The sequence below is a fragment of the Scomber scombrus genome, chromosome 11, assembly GCF_963691925.1.
Source record: "Scomber scombrus chromosome 11, fScoSco1.1, whole genome shotgun sequence".
Lineage (NCBI taxonomy): Eukaryota > Metazoa > Chordata > Actinopteri > Scombriformes > Scombridae > Scomber > Scomber scombrus.
This window is the reverse complement of record NC_084980.1, coordinates 4553905-4569238: the sequence shown is the minus strand read 5'-3', so window position 1 is coordinate 4569238 and position 15334 is coordinate 4553905.

Below are 15334 nucleotides of genomic sequence, written 5' to 3'. Positions count from 1 at the left end.
AGAGCAGTGTGCGGGTGTCCCTTTCTCAAGTTCTCACAATGAGCAAAGTGAACTTTAGGATTTAATATTTAAGAGGAAAAAAAGAAAATGCTTACTGAGCAGAAATGTTATATTAGCTCTTATTATTATTATTATTCTCGACAGCCCACTTTGACTTGAGCACTTCAGGCTGCTTTCTAAGATCTTTTCCTGTGAGAGAGACATTTATATTCACTTAGCCCAAGTTGACACTATCAGTATTTCTCATCTTTTCCTTTTTTGCCATTTGGGACATTATGAACACAGCACAGGTCGACTTCAGGGACTGAATTCTATTTATCCAGACATCCACACCGTCTGACCAGCAGCACTCACAGGGCAACTCCCCAACACAGCAAAAACCTGGACTTTAATTCCACAAACACGGTCAGATTCAATTAAAACAACACAGTTTCATGGATTAAATGGCCTCAGGCTGAGTGTAATTCTATTTTTGACACGCAACATAAGTAACTCAATAAATCAAATGCGTATCTACTGAGTTCCCTTTTTGCTTTCAGACACACACAGACGGGTAGAGACAAGTGGTCCGCCCCCCTCCCCTCTTTAGGAAAGAGTGAATGCTCTTGTTTCTGGTGGGTCTTCCATGATTACCTTGTCAAACTTTAAGTGAAGATGATGGTAAACTAAAGACTGGGGTTGAAAAGGCATGAATGAAAACAATCTCAGAGGGCACTTTGTGAATGGGAAGGCAAGGGACTGGGTCAAGAATCCCTTTGAGTCTTATCTGTGTATATGCAACCCAATAGCTCAGTCCTCCAGCCTTCAAAGCAGGGTCTTTAGGGTGAAACTGAATGGCGCGCTAGGATAGGAAGTGTTAAACGTTCAATAACCAAGCGTAAACTATATAAGAGCTGTATCACAAAATCATACATTTACTGATTGAACATTGAAGTATTGGAGTTATATCTGATGAATGACTGATGTGACTAATATTATAAATGAAATATAGCTGTATAATAGTTTTTGGGGATGTTAAATCTTTGAAACTGGACAGATTTTCCCTTAGAGGACATTAAATATCTCACCAACCTTTTCTTTTCTATTGCAATCACATCACATGAAAAACACATTGCATTAAAGCAGTAACCACACATCCATCAGTCTGTTGTGACCTTAAAGAAAATTCAGGATACTCAATATCCTGAAAACATTGGGTTTATTCCTAAAGTTTAAAAGTTTTAAAAGTCCAGAATTTGCTATTTTAATAGTGTCAGTTTCAGCTCCCTGGTGCATATATGATTCACAGTCACTTCTATTAGCTAAACAACTGTGAGCCCAAATTTCACAGCTGGAAATATAAAGCATGTCACTTTCTGTTGAGCCAGAGAATTTTTCTCTCCTCTCCTTGGCTAGTGTTCAAAAGCAAAATATTTTGCATATACTGTCTATTTAATGGTATCAACAGCATCATTTTTATGATTTTGTCAGATTATCAGTATTTTAGATATGAAAACACAAAACAAATTAAATATAGGTTCTAATTATAAAGTAGCCAACTGTTTTAATGCAGACCGCTAAGAAAATCCTTTCTGTTGTCTCTCACCTGTGGCAGACCTCTCCACTCCATTGATCCCTAATCCTATCACCCCCACTGGGATTTGAGGATTTAGGAAAAACACTCTTGCAGACAGCATCTGCTGATTCACTCAAACAAAGGAGAGGAGTGAGGGCAGCCAACAATTAGCTCTCTGAATGTTCACCATCACAGCACACTTCATTTAAAAATGACATTTTCCTTTAGTTTAGATCAAGGTTTTTTTTCCCCTTCAGATAACTGTCACAGTACAATTTCTGCTTTATAAACCTGTAAAAGTGAAATGTAAAAAAAAACCCTTCCTTGCTAGAATTGATATAAGATTGAGAAAATGACCCATACGTAAGGGACTTAATTACCACTTTTTCAAAAATGTCAGTTAAGAAGTTAAGAAGGTCTGAGAGCTCTGGACAACACTCACACACTGCAGACACCTGCCTCTTTAGGAGAGTGAATGGATCATTTAGCTGTCAAACCTTCACAAGTGCTCACAAGGAGGATTATTGTCTTTGACTTAAAATCTGCCTAAAAGCATCAGATGTACAACAGAACAAGATGAGATAGAATAAATCTTCTAATCTTTTTTAAATAGTTTGACATCGGTGCAACTTTTGGTGTGTAAATCTAGTCAAGTAGTATCTAAAAATAAGAGGTTCGTGTCCTTTTCTGCCCCCGAGCTGCACAGTGGCACATGTATCGCTCTGACGTCAGTGTTCGTGAGCGGAGGTGGTGTTTGTTTGTGGGCTTGGTTTCCCTCCTGAGCCAAAAACATCCCAGCATCCCACAAACACACAGTTGTTTTTGCTTTAAAGCAGCGGTTGCTTTTGGTTTGGCCATGACATGCTACGGCTTATCTCATTGCTGGGAAGTGTCACGGTACGGGCGTGTCACCATACACGCATCTGTGTGTGTGTGTGTGTGTGTGTGTGTGTGTGTGTGTGTGTGTGTGTGTGTGTGTGTGTGTGTGTGTGTGTGTGTGTGTGTGTGTGTGTGTGTGTGTGTAAGCATCTGAGATTAGTTAGCTTGATGTCAGAAAGAGTCGCTGGTCAAAGATTAGATGTGACTGTATGCTCAGTGTCTGACCAGTGTGTGTGTGTGCGCGTGCGTGTGTGTGTGTGTGGAGGGAGAGACCACCTTCCTAGCCAGCTGCCAGGTTTCCATTGGTTACCTGACTCCTGACAGAAAGTGCTTAGATGTGACGGGTATGGATGGAAGGACATGAGTGGGAGATGGTGGTCCTTTCACTCTGTACAATGGAAACTATACAGACGGATACAATTAGGGGAGGTCAGTAGATGAAGTGTATTTTCCAGCACTGGAGCATATCACATGGCTCAGTATAGTAGCAGATGCTGACACTCATGGCCGGAGGAAAAATGACCTCAAAGACAAAATTATACAAACAGTTTGTCTCAATAGTATTCTAATGTTCATTATTACTGTTTCAACACTATTTTAGTTCATAAGCAGCCGATTTCATAATAAAAGCCCCCCTCTGTTATCAAAATGTCGGCCATGCAGCTTTTTCTAAGACATTGGCTTTGTTTTCTATACATGATTACACTCCTGCTCATTATGGGAATTAATTACGGTAGATCAGTCTTGATACTTTCACTGTTGGTTCTTGGTATGTGTACAAATATTCAATGTTACAGGTACATTTGATGTCAGCACAAAGCCTATCATAGAGGATGATCTCATCTTGATTGTAGAAAGCTGTATAACTGGCTTGTGGTTCTTAAATAATGCTCATATAACTTGTATAATTGTTGCTCTAATGAGATCATTGGTTTAACATTTAAGAATTTTATTTTGAAAATTACAATCTTGAAATACAAAACAACTTTTAAGACAACTTTATATGTCACATTAGGAAAAACACAGGTTTAAATAATCAAATGAATGACGGCTGGATTCCATTTAGCTGCTTCAGTTTCCGGGTGCTGGTGTTGTTCAGCTGACTCACTGTCACACTGTCATGATAGATGATCTACTGGGACACTCGAATATAACGGAGCCATTGTTAATGTTATCAATAACACCTGTGCTTCAATGACAAGTGTCTGCGGTGAAAAGGGCAGATACTCTTCTACTGTGCCAATGAGATTACTATTACAGTCACTTTCACTGGACCCTTATCAAAAAATCTAGCCTTATTCAAATAAACAGCTGGAAATAACAGATGTGCTTGCTTACAGTATATACATATTATATATACAGGACTGTGCAAAGAAGTTTAGAAGTAAGGGAAAGAAAGACAGTCCTTCAAGATGCAGGAACAACCAACCTGTTATCTTGAAAACATCTGGGCAGGTGTACCAAGGAGAACTGCTGCTGTTTTAAAGGCAAAGCACCAAATATTGAATTATTCTGATTACTCAGTTTTGTATGAAATTTACTGATAAATAAAAAACTATTCATGGCATTATTTTGCACAATACTATATTAAGATACTTTTTAAAAGGGCATGTCATACAAGACAAGCAGGGAAATATGTCACTCCCAGTTTTCTATTGAAGGAACTGAGTCACACCTTGTAAAAAAAAAAAAAAGCAAAAAACTCTTGTTCACAACCTCTATGGGCAAAATTTGGTTTGGTTTAGACACTAAAACTATTTTTTTAAAGGAATAGTTCAACATTTTGAGATATATACTTATTTGCTTTTTTGCTGAGAGTTAGATATTGATACGTGGAATTGTATCTTAACAACAAAAACAAAAAGGATAATAATATGAGAAAACAAACTTTTAGTAAGGGTTAAGTTTATTGTTAATATTTCGCACAAACATGCAGAAAAACCTTGATATAAATGAACTGTTCATTGGTCAGAGAGAACTACAAACCTGTCTATCAACCCCTCTCTGATTTCCATTGTCTCACTGACAGCTAGCAACCAGCAGTGTGTTTGGGCACGCACATAGAAAAAGCATGACATGCAGACACATTTGTGTGTGTTTGCTTGTCCATCATCCCCCAGCCCTTCTTTCATCTCAGCTACAGCGCCCCATCACCACGACAACCAAAATAAACAGCAGGATTCTGGGCACTGTATCGCCTTGACAACGCGGGATAAAGGGGGGCGTGGTCGGGTGGAACCAGAGGAGAGCCACATCTGGGTTTCGTTAGCATCAGCGGCCAATGACAGATGACTCGTATTCTGCCCGGCGACACATGTGTGGCAGTACGCTCTGACAGAGAGGGAAATGACATCACCAAAGGAGACTGATGTTTCCTGGGCCTCAAGTAACCATTTCTGGACCTGGAGAGATTTCATTTAGTTTTTTGTTAGGATTGTCATTAACTGATACAGACGTGGCACTTGTCCTGTGGTCCACAATGATCTTACTGAGTGTGTTATTGTGTGTGTGCATTCTTGCATTTGTGAACACCAAATGTCCTCACGAAACTGGTTGTGAGATAGATGTGTCTGTACAGTATTTCTTCTCATATTTCCACCTCATCCTTACCATATGTCTTCCTCATGCTCTATAGCCCTTTTATATATTTCACCAGTTAAATTGATGACTTTTTGTCAGTGAGTTACAAATACGTACATTAGGTGAGTGAAGTAAAAGTAAGCCAACCACTTACCAGCACTACAGGCAATGCTCACATGGTTATATAGTTCAGACTAAGAACATATTAAACTATTAAAATATACTGTATATATTTACCATCAGTGAAGTATAATGTTAGATAGTTCAGGCAGAGCACTGAGCTCATGTTTGTAATGGCTGATAGGAATCAACAGTTTGTAATAATTCCTGAAAGAAACTGTCTCTGACTCAATTACATCAATATCCCTACAAATATCAGTAAAATAATGTAATTTACTTAACAAATCTCCTCTAAAATAAATCTCACCCAACATTTTTTATTCTCTTCACTTGTCCTCTGTAAAATAAATCTAATGTTGCAATATCAAGAAAGAAGAGTGTTGTCTGGTCTCTCACATGCTGTGTCAGTGATGGATTTTAGGAGAAGCCTTAATAAAAGATCATTGTGTCCACAGTTTCCGCCTGGTTTCAATATGTGATCTGTGTTTGTGTATCTGGATCATGAGATGTGATCTGCTGAGCTTTGTATTTACGCCTGGTATTAATAAGCATTCTCCTTATCTCATTTATTCTCCTTATCCCAGCTCTGTCATGAATGACTATTTAGCTGATTTTAACAACTCAACTCTTGCAAAGATTTCAGAGCTAAACTTCTTGAGTGAGACTTGGTTAGACACGATAAAATGTTTTATTTCTCTGTATGATTCTTTCTATTATGTTGTCAGACACAATCTGAGCCTTTCAGTGGTAAAAACATGCAATTTTAGTGGACGTACATTGACAGGGTGCAATTGCTCTGCCGTATTATATTGTGGCCTGTTTCAGGGCTGCCAACTGACGCACACTCGCTCACTTAATACTGGACCAGTTTTGAACATTTTTGTCTATATTACTCACTTAGACACAAAAAGATGGAAAAATAGGGTCCATGTTTTTTTTTAAAAACCACAAGTTTCCCTTTAAGAAAGTGGTTGGTCATGCTGCACAGACTACATTTACACCTATGGTCAACATGTCCATATATCCAGATACAGATTGCATGTTAAAGCCATTTGGCACGAAAACCACTGAGGCAAATGAATGATTCATGATATTGGGCTATAAAAATAAAATTAACTTGACGAATAAAAATGAAAAATGTATACAGGGAATGCTGCTCCGATTGTTATAAAGATTTTTATTTTATTTATTTTACTTCTGTTACCCTGCACCATAGAGTGATCTGATTATGAAAAATCTCTCAACAACACTGGCTCAGTGAAAGTGTTTCTTTATTAAACTGCCTTCTGACTTCTGATTTCTTTGTGCACAAGAGATGATAAATGAACAATAAAATGATTGCATTATTATTTAGTAAGTGTGAACAAGATGCGTATTTTATCCTTTTCTCTCTCTGTGTATTGAGACTTGTGCAGCTGCAGCCTTTACATGGATCTAGTTCAGACTTGTGCTCTATTCAAAGTGATACAAAAATGTTGTTAGATTGCCATCAAGACTTTAGCAGATGCACATTTTGCCATTAGACTGACATGTAAAAATTGCACCTCACATTTTATGTCACAAAGCGCGTGCCTGAAAGATGCTTATGATGATTGTCCTTCTGTGTTTTTCTTCTCTTTTTACTCTCCTCTCTCTCATGCAGGCGTCTGTTCTCCAGTTGTTGTTTCTCCGATGCTCTTACGTGGCACAGAGCTGATGGATGGGGAAAGAAAGTGAAGGAAGAGAGAAAAAAGGAGGTACTTGCTCTTTGACCCTGCTGTGGAGAGTCATCAGGACATAGTTAAGTGGGTAATAGCAATCAACCAATCAGCAGTAAGTTGAAGAAGACAGTGAGGGGACAAAGGTCAAAGCAAAGTTACATGTGTGTATCTGTGTGTGATCTCCCATTCACAAAATCTAAATTTAGCTGAGATTTGATCACATTCTGTATTCTATATTTTTCTATGCCCTGTTAAACGCAGTCAAAACTATGAGTGGATATCTCAAAGCTCCCTCGCTGCTCCAAAGGAAACTGTGTTCTCTGTTTTCTCCTCAGAGGCTACGGTAGCTAGCATGCTAGCACTCCACTGAGACCACTGTGGTCAGTCAAAGCCTCGATCTAGATTTCAGCGGTTTTATTGCAACACAAAAGGCTCTTTGATGTTGGCACTCAAATGCTCCAAACATGAATCATAGATAGAGCTGTCACTCGTGCGGTGAAGCTGTAAAGACTGAAATTTCATTGTTTGCATAATATCCTAATACAAGTAATGGACATACAAGCTGAAAGCACTTACAGTTGGAACATCCACAGGGTGATATATGTTTCACTGCAAAAATGTGACACAGGCAAAGCTATGTTGTTCTTGGTATTTGTCTACTAGCAGTATAAAGATTGAGATTAGAATTTTTTTAGTGAGTTGAAAGTTTTATTTTAATTATTCCAATACCACAGGTGTGTGCTTATAAGTACTTTAAAGTGGCTAATATTGCTATTTTTATAATAACAATGTATCAAATGACAGCGTGTACGTGTTGGTCATAGTTCATAATAATTAGCCTACGGAGAATCTCTGCAGTTCTTCTTTTAGAGTTTTATAATGAGTTTCAGCTTATTGTTTAGCTGTCCAGCTGTAACTTTACTGTTTTGGTTGACTCTTAGCGCTCTCATAGTGTTGTTTTCGGTCACAGCAAGGAGCTGTTTGAAGAGAAAAAGCTACAAAACGCTGCTGTACACTACCAGTTCAGCACCACACAGCTAACACACACAGTTAGCTGTAGACTAGCTAGTGAACATAGTGTAGCATTTAGCAGCTAACGAGACAAATATTTTGCTCTCCATTTTGCTAAAAGAGAATGAAAATTAGAAACACAAGTTACAATGAATGACAATGTTTCTCTGTAAATGTTGGATGTGGGAATGAGCATTCATTTAACCCTTTCATGCATGAATTATGATAAACTCAGTCAAGATTTTTATACATCCTTAGGCATGTAAAACAAAGTTTGAAATAAAAACATTTTTCTACGTTTATTATATATATATATATATATATATATATATATATATATATATATATATATATATATATATATATGAATTTGTGTAAAACATGAACTTAAATGTTCACTTTATATCAGGAGTACAAACCGACATACAACTTCAGTCGTGGTGTTTGAGGACTTCTGAGCCATTTGAGTGTGTAAAGATTTGAAAAATGCTACATTTGTCAGTTTAATAGCATAGGCAAATCTTCTATTATGTGAATCTACTTGACAGCAGTGAAAACATTGTGTCTTATGTCACCATCTCACTTCTAAAGTGTATCTTTCACTCCATCTTCTCCTTCTGTCTCTACTGATTTTCTTCTTTCTCTTTGTATTTTTGTGTCACTGTGACTCTAGCCTCTAGCTTCTCCTTGTCCTTATGACCTGTACTACCACCATTACCAGCATACACTGAGCTTTGAACATCAACATGATGCACAATGTGTGATAGCACTGTGCATTTCAAAGTGGTTACAATGACAACAGCATCCAGGTTCATGGGGCCAACAATGCAAGCTATAATCTTTATTCTGATTGCATTTAACAGAGGCACAATAATATCTGCTATATTATTGCAGCTCCAGAAAAACGATTTTTCCGGCAATCAAAATGATCAAGGAAAGGTCATTACATTTGGATCTAGTTTTATGGGTATGTTAATCCTAATTTTGTGTAAGTCAACTCAGAGCTCACTCTGGTTTGTAGATTTGCTGCATATCTGTCCAGAAGAACTGACCCATGTCAAGTTAACTCTCCAGCTGTCATCGCCGCTACTGTACCTGGACTGGATGCAACACATAGCTAATGTGTTACTTGAGTTGAGAACAATCCTTAGCATCAGTCCACTGTTAAATTTCCAGTGTCCAGACATTGTTGCCTGAGGATTTGTCCATAAATTGAAACATAATTGAATTCATTTTTCCATGTCCAACAAAACATGAGCGCAAATTGTAACATTAGAGAATTTTTCTAACTTTACTTACATTTCAAGACAATATTTTCCTTTCTTTCGAGTAAAACTCCAAGCCACAGATATTTTTCAAATCATATTCCCAATAAGTCTTGAGGCCATATACGATGGTGCTGAGTGCTGAAGCCACAGCTTCAAAGCTCCGTCTGTCAGTTGGTTGGCCAACACTACTAAAAAACAAATTCCATACTCTCTGAAAGCCTGTTGTTGGTGTTGACAGACCACTTTCATCCCATTCCTCGGTTCCTCTACTGGAAAACACAGATATGTTACAATACATTTGAGAGCTAAGCACAAAATTTCCACTTAATGTGTGTGTGTCTGCGCTCTGCCAGTCACCACAGACACTAGATTTACTAGCTTCTCTGTATACTGTGAAATACAGAGAGATTTATCTAGCGGTGGTAGGCTCAATCAGCATTGTCTGAACTTGTAATGGATGTTCATTTATATGTAAAAGACCCGCACAGCTTTAAGATACATTGTGCTAACAGGGTAGGTTTCATAATCAGATAACATTAAACTTAGTGAAATATTGTGATGATAGTCTGAGTCAGTGTGAGTAAAGCAGCAGGTGAATCACAGCCAATCACATGTCAATCAACGCCAACTAAGCAGGCATCAACGCTACTATAGGTCTTCAAATCTAATGAATGGAGTTATTGACAAAGTATTTCTAGAGAGAAGTTAATGCTTTCTAAATGGCGCCATTCAATTGGAGCCAGCGGCCATCGGTGGCTTTAAACTTCAAGGTACCTCTCCGTTGGCTTCAACGTCAAACCATGGTAGCTGCCATTTGGTTCAGTTCCGCTCAATCAAATAGTATTGAGATCGAACCATCACCAGGTGTAAGATTTGTGTGCAAAGTACATATACTTGACAAATACTTTCTTATTTTGATGACTGTGACAGACATGTTCCATGGTGGTTAATTCACAATTATTTTCTAAATATCTAGATTAATAAATCTAGATTAATGTAATTTTCTTCTGTTTGTCTTCAGGTCTAGATGCTTAAAGTCAGAGTTTTGAGATCAAAGCTGTGTCTGTCACTCTGCTGACTAATGCCGCTAAAATTCAAAAGCTTTGACTCACTCATGTTATTAGGAAACTTTCATCACTTCATCTGCCAGTGCACGCACAGCAAGCCGCCACTGTTTATCGAATCATACTACAACCACAACAAACCACTTTACGTCTAAAAGAGGACTTCAAAGCTGAAATATTTTTGGCTATCTTTCTTATTTGAGTGTCTTTATTCCTTTCTATATTACAACATCTGTACATTCTTCCTTTGTTTATGTTGCTCTGTCCTTCCAGTTTCCTCCCCTCTCTCTTGTATTCTCCCCCTCTTTCTTCGTCCGTCTCATTCACTTCTCCCTTTAACCCCATTTACCACTTCACTTAATTCTCTCCCCCTCTCTCTCCGCCCTCCTCCTTCTATCTCTCCCTCCATCTCTTCCCCCACTGTTCTCTTTGACATGTCCTCTGGGTTTCCTGTCCTTTGTGAAACCCACCTCTCTGTCACATCTTGTTTTCCTCATTCTATCCTGTTTTAATCCAGCTCCCGCCTCCCTTGTACGGCAGAGTCACGCTATTGGAGGAAACGGGTGAATGGTGGCTGCTGAGTGACAGGTTATTCTGGGCCGAGCATGGAGGTAAACATAGCGAGGTAATGGAGGTAAACGTCCGGTCAGTCGGCTGGGTGGGACACAAACAATGGACCAGAAGGTTCTGGCAGAGCAGGGGCACAGTCAGGACTGCTGCTGAGTCAGAAAACCCACTCAAATCACATGAAGCCAATCTCTTATTACTTACACGCTTATCTACAAGATTATTTTAAGACACTAGCCATGTGTCCCTATGTTTATCATGAGCACAAGAATATTCTAGTTTTTACTTTATTGATTTGACAGCTATACTTACTTTTCACCATAATATATTTTATTCAAAACACAGAGCAGAGGAGTATATAAAGTTTTAGCTAAAATTAAATCTTACTATATTGATACCACAGTAATAATAATAACATAATTAAATGTATGATAATGTAGGAATAATCTGCATAATGGGTACTTTAACTTTCGACACTTAAAGCTGCACCAATGTGTCTGCACTACAGTACATCAAAAGAGTTAAGTGGTGGACTATAAAACTGAAACAATTCAGATCCTTTACTGAAGTAAACGTACATGTACATGTCTGTAAAAATATTCCATTACAAGTAAAATTCCTGCATGAAAAGTTCTCCTACAGTAAAAGAACATAAGTATTATGAGTGATGTAGTTAAAGTATTACAGTTAAAGTAGTGGTTGTTCCTCTAAAAGCTTGTTATATTATCCATTGTGTCAAATCTTCATCTGAAAGTTACTAAAACTGTTAAATAAATGTAGTGGAGTAGTAGTAGTAATAGTACAATATTTCCCTCTGAAATGTAGTGGAGTGGGAGTATAAAGTAGCATCAAATGAAAAATTGTACATAAATACATAAATACAGCTGTTAGACAGTACCACTGTCTAACAGCTAATAGAAACTGCAGAGTCAGACATTATTCTCTGCAGGTTTATCACTATGAGCAACACCTTTCATATGCTACATAGTCATTTGGTCCATTATCAAATATTGATTAGTGCAGCATTAAATAAATAAAGCATCTAAATACTTATCCCATCACTGCAAGTAACTAACAAGCCCAGCAGTAATCCAAACTCACCATTAACCACAGTGATGGATGCAACCCTGTGTAATAAACAAGAGTTCATATGCAATTTATATGGCTCATGAAAGTTGATGAAACATGATTATTTTAATTGCTGATATCTCCTTCCAAAGTAGGAAGTACAAAGAGTTTAAGGATCAAAAAACTTTTCAATTCAGTTTTTTTTGCAGGTAAATGTTTTAAATATCACTCAGAGACAAGTTGAGACACTTCCATGTCCCTCTTGCTTTTTTTTTCTCACTCTCGCTGCGTCTGTCTACCTGTCATCCCGGTCACTGTTGATAAGCTCAATCTGCAGGCTCAGACAGAGAGCAAACTGCAACTTTGCAATGGTAAATAAGGGTTCTGTGTCTGTGTGGGTGCTGTGCATGTGTGTGTGTGTGTGTGTGTGTGTGTGTGCGTGCGCAGTTTGAGGCCACACACATTTGCGCTGTATGGGTGTACACACACGCAAACACACACACTGACACTGCACTGTGTTATCTCCGTCTTTATGCGGGGGCATCTCGGTGTTATGGCTGGCTGCTTTCAGAGATGGAGAGTTAGAAGAGATGCTGCAGATATGAAAAAGGTAGCATGAACCCACACAATGATCCCTGCAAGAGTTCAAAATCATTTTTAGGAGTCAGACTTTCTGTCTACATAATAACTCCATTAATAGAACTTAAAATACCTTGAAACCTCTTTCTGTGCACTTTCATCCAGGTGGTACGATGTCAACTAAAAATAAAACGTGAATGAATAAATTCAAAAGTGGGCTGGATACTGCACAGTCAGAGATAATAGAGCTTTCCAGAGTAGTTTGATGTTGGCAGAACAATTTTGAACAGAGAGGCTGATTTCTCAACAGGTTTGAGTGCATAAGTATTATGAGCTTTATGTAGTTAAACTATAACAGTAAAAGTACATAAGTATTATGAGTGATGTAGTTAAACTATAACAGTAAAAGTACATATATATTATGAGTGATGTAGTATGCAGTATTACAGTAAAAGTACTGCAGTATTATGAGTGATGTAGTATGCAGTATTACAGTAAAAGTACTGCAGTATTATGAGTGATGTAATTGAACTATAACAGTAAAAGTACTGCAGTATTATGAACGATGTAGTATGCAGTATTACAGTAAAAGTAGTGCAGTATTATGAGTGATGTAGTTAAACTATAACAGTAAAAGTACTGCAGTATTATGAGCGATGTAGTATGCAGTATTACAGTAAAAGTACTGCAGTGTTATGAGTGATGTAGTATGCAGTATTACAGTAAAAGTACTGCAGTATTATGAGTGATGTAGTATGCAGTATTACAGTAAAAGTACTACAGTATTATGAGCGATGTAGTATGCAGTATTACAGTAAAAGTACTGCAGTATTATGAGTGATGTAGTATGCAGTATTACAGTAAAAGTACTGCAGTATTATGAGCGATGTAGTATGCAGTATTACAGTAAAAGTACTGCAGTATTATGAGTGATGTAGTATGCAGTATTACAGTAAAAGTACTGCAGTATTATGAGTGATGTAGTATGCAGTATTACAGTAAAAGTACTGCAGTATTATGAGTGATGTAGTATGCAGTATTACAGTAAAAGTACTGCAGTATTATGAGTGATGTAGTATGCAGTATTACAGTAAAAGTACTGCAGTATTATGAGTGATGTAGTATGCAGTATTACAGTAAAAGTAGTGGTTTGGTCCCTCTGACTGATATATTATTATATATGACATCATTAGATTATTAATAGTGAAGCATCAGTGTTAGAGCAGCATGCTACTGTTGTAGCTGCTGGAGGTGGAGCTAGTTTACTCTACTTTATATACAGTTAGCTAGTTTAGTACAGTGGTTCCCAACCTAGGTGTGGGGGCCCCTCCAAAGAGTCAGCAGATAAATGTGAGGGGTGGTGAGATGATTAATGGGAGAGGAGAGAAGAAAAAAATAAGTTCTGATACAAAAATGTGTTTTCAGTTTTTGGACTTTTTCTCTAATCTTTGATTTGTGCTGAAATATTGGATCATTTGAACATTTATTTCATTTAGGTTTAACAAAACTTGTTCACCATATCAAATTGTAGAGAATTATTATATTAGTTTTCTAATATGTGTTTTCTGATATATTCTGCCAAGCTCCTCCATTCTTCTCTAAAGTGAAGTTGGGACTATACTTGCATGTTTGAGAGATGCTGAGGTGCAATTATACCTATAATAATATGGCAACTACAATATGGTTACATTGAGGTTGGGGTTAACTGAACATACAGTAAAACACACACTACAGAATCAAGTATGCAATGATAGGGTAGTAAAAGAGTCATGAATGTTACTTTGTAAAAGCCACTAACAGAGCAGAACCAGCAGTTAGCAGCTTCATGGTAACAGGAGTATTTTGGGGTTCCTGTGACCACTGACCTTTGCACTCCTTGCTATTGGTTTCTTGTGATGCCTTTGGATATTACATTTCCTGGATTATATCACTAAAATGTTAACAAGTAAACTGTTACAATTCCAAAATAACATTATGAACCATCGCAAAACAAAAACAGAGGTAGAATCGGTGCCGTCAGCCTCTCCCATTGAAAATGAAACCGACATCAATATCCTGGCTCTGTCTGGAGGTGTTAGGCTAAGTGGGTCACACACATCGCACACACACACACACACACACACAGAGGAAGTAAGTGAGGCCCTCTCTGTCTGGCTGTGTGGAAGTTGACTCTCTGGAAGGAATGGGACCTCTCAGTAATTTATTCACATTGAACGCCAATAACAACCAACTCTTAAATTTACACTGTCTGATCGAGACATGCAACAAGTCTCCGTGATCCCATACAGTACACACACACACACACACACACACACACACACACACACACATACAAATACATACAATAGCACTTAAGGTCATCCCAGTATCAGTGAGTGATTGTAATTCTGATTATGGGAATCAGATTGTGAACTGTCCTGAGATTTGTACGTTCCAGAGAATGCTCAGATAGAATTAAAAACCACCAAACCTTAACATAAATACATGCTAACTTAATCTCTGATGCAAGATGGATTTTCTCCAAACATTCTGTATTCAGGTCTGTATTCAGGGGGGGGAAAGAAAATAAAAATGACTTGATGGTTTTACAAGTCAATCTGCTGCAGGCGGAATTCCTTCCTGCCTTCACTCACATTGTATTAACAGTAGCATGAAAGCTGCTTGTCTACTGGGGTTTATGGTTGTAATGGCACGAACCAATGAGATCCAACCGAAACAAACGATTCGTCCGAATCCACAAGTAGACAGACAGGTAACAGCAATATGAGAGAGAAAACATAGCATCTTCATTCACTTCAATGAGACACAGCATGAGGGCAGACACTGAGAAAAAAAAAACCCCAACAGAAATCGTTCTGCAAGAATGTGGAATATGGATCAGCTTTTGATGAACACATTTGATTTTAAGCGGTAAGTTTGAGTCATTCAACAGAATTTGTGGCA